Source organism: Xenopus laevis, chromosome 2S (assembly GCF_017654675.1).
Source record: "Xenopus laevis strain J_2021 chromosome 2S, Xenopus_laevis_v10.1, whole genome shotgun sequence".
Lineage (NCBI taxonomy): Eukaryota > Metazoa > Chordata > Amphibia > Anura > Pipidae > Xenopus > Xenopus laevis.
The window spans coordinates 69,640,735-69,648,457 of NC_054374.1; positions in this window are offsets into that span (position 1 = coordinate 69,640,735).

Genomic DNA, 7,723 nt, shown 5'->3' on the forward strand with positions numbered 1-7,723 from the left:
TTTTAAATTTGGTGATTTAAGGAAGTATTCCCACTGTTCGTCAGTGGAACCTAAGGAACCCTAAGTCTTCTTCCCATGCCATCCTGGACTTAATTGGAGTTAGTTTCGTGGAGGTAGCTTTGATTTTTTTATAGAGGGTCGATATTATTCCCTTGGGCGACTTGGGGTTGAGTAGAGATACTATAGGATGCTCACCTAGTATCACTGGAGTGGCTCTGTGCCTTTGCATCAGTGAGTGCCTCAACCTCATGTAGTTTAACCATTGGGAAGCTGGGAGTCCAAACTTAGGGGCAAATTCATCAAGGGTCGAATTTCGAGGGGTTAAATACCTCGAAATTCGACTGGGGAATAGAATCGAATAGGCAATTCAGGCGAATTTACGCGTTGGCGAATAGTCGAATTGGCGAATATTCACCAGGCGAATAGGCGCTCAAGGATTTTCATTCAATTGAATGCCTTTTTTATTTGATAAAAAACTTGGAAAACAAGCCTATGGGACTTTCCCATAGGCTTTTAAAGCAATTCGGTAGGTTTTAGGTGGCGAAGTAGGCAGTCTAAGTATTTTTAAAAGAGACAGTACTTCGACTATCGAATGGGCGAATAGTCGCAGCGTTTTTGCGCTCGATCCAGTACTTCAACTATCGAATGGGCGAATAGTCGCAGCGTTTTTGCGCTCGATCCAGTACTTCAACTATCAAATGGCGAATAGTCGCAGCGTTTTTGCGCTCGATCTATTCGAATCATTCTACTCGATAGTCGAGGAGCACAAAAAACTACTCGAAATTCGAAGTTTTTTTACTTCGAATTCTTCACTCGAAGTTAGTGAATCGGCCCCTTAAGGCAGTGTTTTTCAACCTGTGTGCCGCTATCAATTTGAAGGCCGAAGTGCGCGGACCTTTCACGTGACGTCACGTGACCTGAGCGGGCAGAAGAGCCGTGCCTGGGTTGGCTGATCAGGGAGGTCGCTGGCTGCACTGCGCGCAGCTTTGATGTGAAGGCAGAAGTGCACGGACTGACAGGTGAACGGCTAGTGCTGTTATCAAAATATTAAGGAAGCAGACCCTGCGGCTTAGCCATGCTGTAATAAGGAGAACCATATTTCTAGCTGTCTGGCTGCAATGCATGAGGCAGAAGGTTGTCAGTAAGAAAGTAGAAGGAAACATATATGAAAAGGCCAATTGAACTTTTACCTGATAAGATTTTCCAAAGCAGGGTAGCGCTGCCCTCTATTTAAGCTGGTAGGGGCAATAGCGTGGGTACCCGGCATAGCAAGTTTACCCTGGCCTTGAATGATGAATGTGAGAATTCTCTCACGAACACAGAGATTAAATTATTTTGTTATTGTGTTTTTTTGTAATAACAAAATAATAATAAGTGACCTGCTTCTCCCTTTGCACAGTTGCTAGCTGAAGCACCAGATCTAGTTAGTTAGATTTGAGATTTGATTATCAGTATTGTTTATTTATAAAACCCCAACGGTCTTGGCAGCAATTATAAAATATTTGGGGGAGTGTTATTACAAAAAAACACAATAACAAAATAATTTAATCTCTGTGTTCGTGAGAGAACTATTGCCCCAACCATCTTAAATAGAGGGCAGCGCTACCCTGCTTTGGAAAATCTTATCAGGTAAAAAGACTGCAGATGATATAATAAAGTTCAATTGGCCTTTTCATATATGTTTCCTTCTACTTTCTTACTGACAACTTTCTGCCTCATGCATCAATGTTTAAAAAAAAGCTTACATTAACAATAGCACTTATATTGTTAATATAAGCTTTTTTTCACATTTTCAGCTGGTGGTGTGCCGCGGGATTTTTTCAATGAAAGAAATGTGCCTTGGCTCAAAAAAGGTTGAAAAACACTGCCTTAAGGTGTAGTGACTTAAATGAGCTGAGCTGGTTCATTTCCCACACAACTCCTAGTGATCATATACCGTATATACTCGAGTATAAGCCGACCCGAGTATAAGCCAAGGTACCTAATTTTACCTAGGAAAACTGGGAAACTGTATTGACTCGAGTATAAGCCTATACTATATACTTGCTATATAAGTGAAACAGAAAGTTATCAAAGATCGGGGCGCTCACGATTGAAAAAGCAAATTGCCAGTACCTAAAACGAAATATAGTGTAGCGTGCTTCTTTCCAGGGGTTGAAAAATCGGAAATGTATTAAACACAAACATATATATTCAGAAATAAGTATAGGAGTCATTCTTTTAAAAGCTCACATATACTTCCCCCTTCAACACAGCTCACCATTTCTGACTGCTTTATAGTCTTCTGTGTTGTGTCCCAGCATAGCTCTCTACTTTGTCTCGTTTCCAGCCCTCTCCTTCTGCAGCATGGGTCAGGTACTTCCACAGCAGAGCTCACTTCTGCCTGCACAGTCACCTTTTTCAGCCCCTCCTTCTCCAGTCTCACTGTTCAGAGATGGCCACTTTTGCCTGCAGGGTCACGTTTTCCTTTCACACAGCACAGCTACCCGCCCACTTCTCCTTCTAACCCGATCTCAGGACAGGCATGCAGGGAGGATTTTGAAGTTTGAGGAGCCTTAAATCATGGGGGTAAGGGCTTTTTGACCTAAAAACCTAGCGTTTGGGTAGGGGCAAGCCTTAAAAAACAACTGACATGCTGAATCGAGTATAAGCCGAGGTAGACTTTTTCAGCACATTTTGAGTGCTGAAAAACTCGGCTTATACTCGAGTATATACGGTACTCCTTTGCACCCACTTTCCAGGGGGATCAAGGTTTGACAGACCACCTCTTCCCCCGCTCCCCCAGAGTGGCGTCATAGGGTCTGTGGTAACAATTGCCATAATTCTTGTGGCCCTATTAAATATTTCATGGGAAGCCTTAATTATTTGATTTGAACCCTGCTTCTTTCCTACTCCTGGTGCCAAGAGTGATTGTATCATGGTACGTTCTTTCGGGAGCAATGATAACCAGGCCTGGGACAACGTTGCTCTCCCACTGATTAGCACAGCCAAGTGGGATAGTTGTAGTGCCAGGTAGAGCGCATACAGGTCAGGGACTGCCATGCCACCCATTCCCTGCTTCCTACCCAGAGTGGCAAAGCTAAGTCTAGGTCTGCCATTCCCCCAAATACATATTTTTTTTAGCATTATGTCTATTTTGTAGAAGAAGGTTTTGTGGATGAGCAGTGCTGCATGCCACAAAGCATACATGACCTTGGGTTGAATAAACATTTTAATGAGAGCGATCCTCCCCATTGGTCCTATTGGAAGTGAAGCCCATGCCAAAAGTTTTGCCTCGGTCCACTCCAACAGTGGGGCCACATTTAGATCATAATAACTAGCTACTGGGAGGTTGACTGTTACCCCTAGATAGACAAAGTGGGGAGAGACCTGTAAGGGACAATTGTTCAAATCCTCGCCTGCCATCTGCCGATCCACCAGGAACAATGTAGACTTGGAGGGGTTGACCTTTAAACCAGAGAATTGACCAATTTCGGATGTAAGGGTCACTAGCTCTTCCAGTGAGCCACCTCTGTCTCCCAAATATACCAGAGTGTCATCTGCGTACAATTGGATTTTATTAATGCCCGAGTTTGATGACCAGCCCACAATGTGAGGGTTCTGTCTGAGTGATTCTGCAAAAGGCTTGATTGCCAAGGCGAACAACGGGGTTAGGGCAAAGTGTGGTGTGTTTGAGCTACCTAGTCTGATTGCTGCAGTTGGCTTGATGTATAGTAACTGCACCATAGAGATAAACCCCTGCCCAAATCCCATTTTTTGAAGCGTTTTCCAAAGATAAGGCCACTCCGCAGTGTCAAAAGCCTTAGCTAAATCCAGTGCCGCCACCGCTCTAGAACCTTTATTTGTGGAGTCTATGGTTAAATTTAGTAGTAAGCGCCTAATATTAAGTGCAGTCATCCTCCCTAGCATAAAACCCAGTTGGTCGTCATTGATGACAGTGTGCACTACCTTTTTCAGGCGATTTGCTAAGAGTTTGGCTATGATTTTCACATCGGCATTTAACAGAGAGATTGGGTCTTCCAGGTTTTGCAAGTAGGGCAATTGCAGCTTCATACATTGAATCTGGGAGGGCTGAGGAGCGCACAGCATGGTTAAATACTTTATGAAGTAGGGGGGCTAGTGTTTTGCTGTGCCTTTTGTATAGTTCTATTGGCAGGCCGTCTGCACCCGCTGCTTTCCTTAATGGAAATGCGTCTCATGTATCTCTGCTAGTGACAGCTCAGCATCCAAATAGTTTTGGAACTCTGGTAGCAGGCGGTTAAGGGACACCCTTTCTAGGAATTCATCTATTTTTTTGCAGAATTATATCCTTAAGCGTGGTTTGGTAAAGTGTACTATAAAAATTGGTATCTTGGTATTGGGTGTCTTTAATTGTCTGTGGTGAGTGAGCCATGGGTATCTCTTAGGAGAGTAATTGCAGGGGGAGTAGATTGGGATCTGGTGAGGTGAGCAAGCATTCTCCCTGTGCTCTCACCGTGTTCTAAAATGTTGAGTTTACAAAAGAAAAGTTTGTGTTTAGCTCTCATATTCTTAAGGTGGGAATAATTGTCCTGTGCTTCTTTAAGCTCTTTAAATTTCTGCGGGCAGGGGTTTGTAACTAGGTCATTTTCAATTGTTGTAACTCTTTTCTCAGCAATCACCACCTCGTGCATAGTTTGCTTTTTGTATGCACATATTTCCGCATGCTGTACCCCTCTCAAGTGGGCCTTAAGGGCATCCCATAGTGTGCAAGTGTTTACAGAACCTTCATTGTGCCTTAAAAATTCTGTGATTTCAGCTTCTAAGGAGTCATGGTTGTCTAATAGATTAAGCCAGACTGGGTTCAGTGACCATCTGGGCCTTGCACTTTCATGGGCAAAGGAGATCATGAGCTCTATGGGGGCATGGTCCGATATTCCCCATGGGAGGTATTTGATACTATTGACTTGCGTTACAGATGCCTGGTTAACGTAGCAGTGATCTATCCTAGATAGAACTATATGTGAGGTGGAAAAGCAAGAGTATTGCCTGGCTGTAGGGTTGAAGTGCCTCCAGGCTTCTACCAGCCCAGCTGCTTGTGTGATTTCCTTGATGTTGGTGGTAATTTCATGCCCGGCTATGGGAGGTTTCCTAAGTCTGTCTAGTGTAATATCTAATACTGCATTGTAGTCGCCCAATGCCAACACCATAGCGTGCTGGGATTGCGCCATAAATTTAACTAAGTGGACAATGCAGTCATCACTGTAGGGGGGAGGGACATATATGGAGGCCAGTACCACCTCTTGGGCCTGTAGATATCCATGGATAAACAGAAACCTGCCTTTAGCATCAGATTTTACAGATTCTAGTCTAAACGGGGTATTCCTGGATATTAGTATTGCTACACCTGAGGAGTGCGTCGGGTAGTCGGCGTGATAGTGCCAACCTACCAATGGACGTTTTTGCGCACGCGTTTTGGGACCTGTAAGATGTGTCTCTTGGAGCATAATTATATTGGCTCAAGTTTTTATTAGGAAATCCAGAACCAGTTTGCGCTTAATGGCATCATTTATGCCCCTTGTGTTCCAACTTATTACCTTAAGTGCCATAGTCATTTTCTGGTTGGGTGATTGGCACCTTGCTGTCCCCCACTCTTGTGCCTGGTATAATTGTAAACATTTAAAAATTTGCCGTTAACCTACCTGAACTTAAACATTTAACCTTAACTAGCTGAACGAATCCCTTTACATAACCTTTCTGCCCCATACCCCAACAATAGGCAAGCAACTATCCTCGTGAAAAGCTAGAGGAAAAAAACACTGCTCCTGGCCTAGGTGCACATTAAAATATGAAATTGTAACATAAGTACAGTAGCGTTAAGAATTAGAAAAACTGGCTGAATTAGTGTAAATTGCCTCTGTCCATACAACCATTAAGGAGTTCGAGTCAAGGAGCAGTGAAATTAACCTTTTACTAGCCGCTTTTACCTGGGTTATAGAGTCAATGTTCAGGGTTAAGTTCTATGTAATGGCCCAGTGTTCGCTCGCTTGCTAGGTGCAGGCTACTGTGAAACAGTTATAGGGGGCTTACCCTTAGCGAAGTTGAAGCGTCCCGATCCCCAGAATGGAATGGAGGATAGATATGTGACCCTCATGGTGGCTACGGATTATTGTTGGGTCTCCTTCTCTGGATATCTAGCCATTCATTCAGATCATGAGGCGTTGTGAAGAAATGGGTCTGACCATCCGCCACAACCCTAAGTCCTGCAGGATAAAGCATAGCATATTGAAGCCTCATCTCACGGAGTCTCCTCTTGCACTCCTGGAATTTGGCCCTCTGACGTTGGATCTCAGAAGAGGTCGGCATATATCAATACTTTTGCTGCTTTGTAATTGAGGGTACCTTTCCATCTCGCCTGTGTCAGCGCCGCATCCCTGTCCTTTGCGTTGAGAAGCCGTGCAATGAGAAGGCGAGGCGGCGCTCCTGGTATTGGGGCCTTTGTCGGGGTTATATGTGTGCGTTCAACTGCGAAGGCCTGCGAGAAGGCCGCACGGCTAAATTGCTCTGCCAGCCCAGCCTCGATTAACTGTTCTGGGGATTCGCCCTCTGCTCTTTCGGGGGAATGAATCGCAAATTATTGTGGCGGAGCCTATTTTCTAGGTCGTCCGATTTGAAGGTACAAGCGCCTATTGCCTGGTCCAACTACTGGATTTGATTTGGTAGCGGATGGCAGATATCTTCCATCGAGCCGACTGATTGAAAGCTCGACTTTAATTTTTTCAGTTTTGGAGCAGATTAGGGAGGCGCAGGAGTCATTCGAGGCACGGATCTCCATAAGGAGGTCAGATAGCGTAGGCTCTTGTGGTAGCGGCCCTCCAGAGGCTGCTGCATCGTTGTTTGGGCCTGGTGGTTGTTGATCGTCGCCATCTTCTTCATCAAGCGGTTTTCTGGCGTACCTCCATAGGCGCACTGCAGCCGCTGAGGCTCTCTTTTGAGCTCTATCTTGACCCATTAGTGTTCTCGGGGGAAGCTGTTCCCAGGGTAGGCTGGTTTTCTCAGTTGTTGATGCCGGTTTATCAGGATTTAACAGGGATCTTACAGGCCAGGACGCAGAGCTCCCCTTACTTGTGACCTCTTACATTCAGCTCCAGGCCACGCCTCCCCTGGCCTTGTCTTTTATACTACAGAGCAGTTAGTGCTGCTGATCTTTACAGCAGTTCGAGAAATGTTAAATGTAAAAATATATTCAACAAAATGCACAATCCCAAATACATGCTCATTCATTCTTCAAAAATATATAGTATAGTTTAGGGGTTTAGGATACCATTAAAGCAATTGTTCTTTTCAATATAGTTAGGCAAAAATGTAATGTATAAAGGCTGGAGTGACTGGATGTGTAAGATAATAGCCAGAACACTACTTCCTACTTTGCAGCTCTCTTGGTTTTCACTGATTGGTTACCAGGCAGTAACCAATCAGTGACTTGGGGGAGGGGCACTTGGGTCATATCTGTGATTTTGAATGTGAGCTGCATGCTGAGGATCAATTGCAAACTCGTTGAACAGTTATGTCCCATGTGGCCCCTCTTAAAGTCACTGACTCAGAGTTAGAGAGTTGAAAAGCAGGAAGTAGGGTTCAGTTATGTTAGACATCCAGTCTCTCCAGCATTTATAGCTTACATTTTGGCTAACTTAACTACATTAGAAACATTTTTTATTTTGCACAGCCTATCTATTTACCCACTTTTTATTTTTACACTGATTGT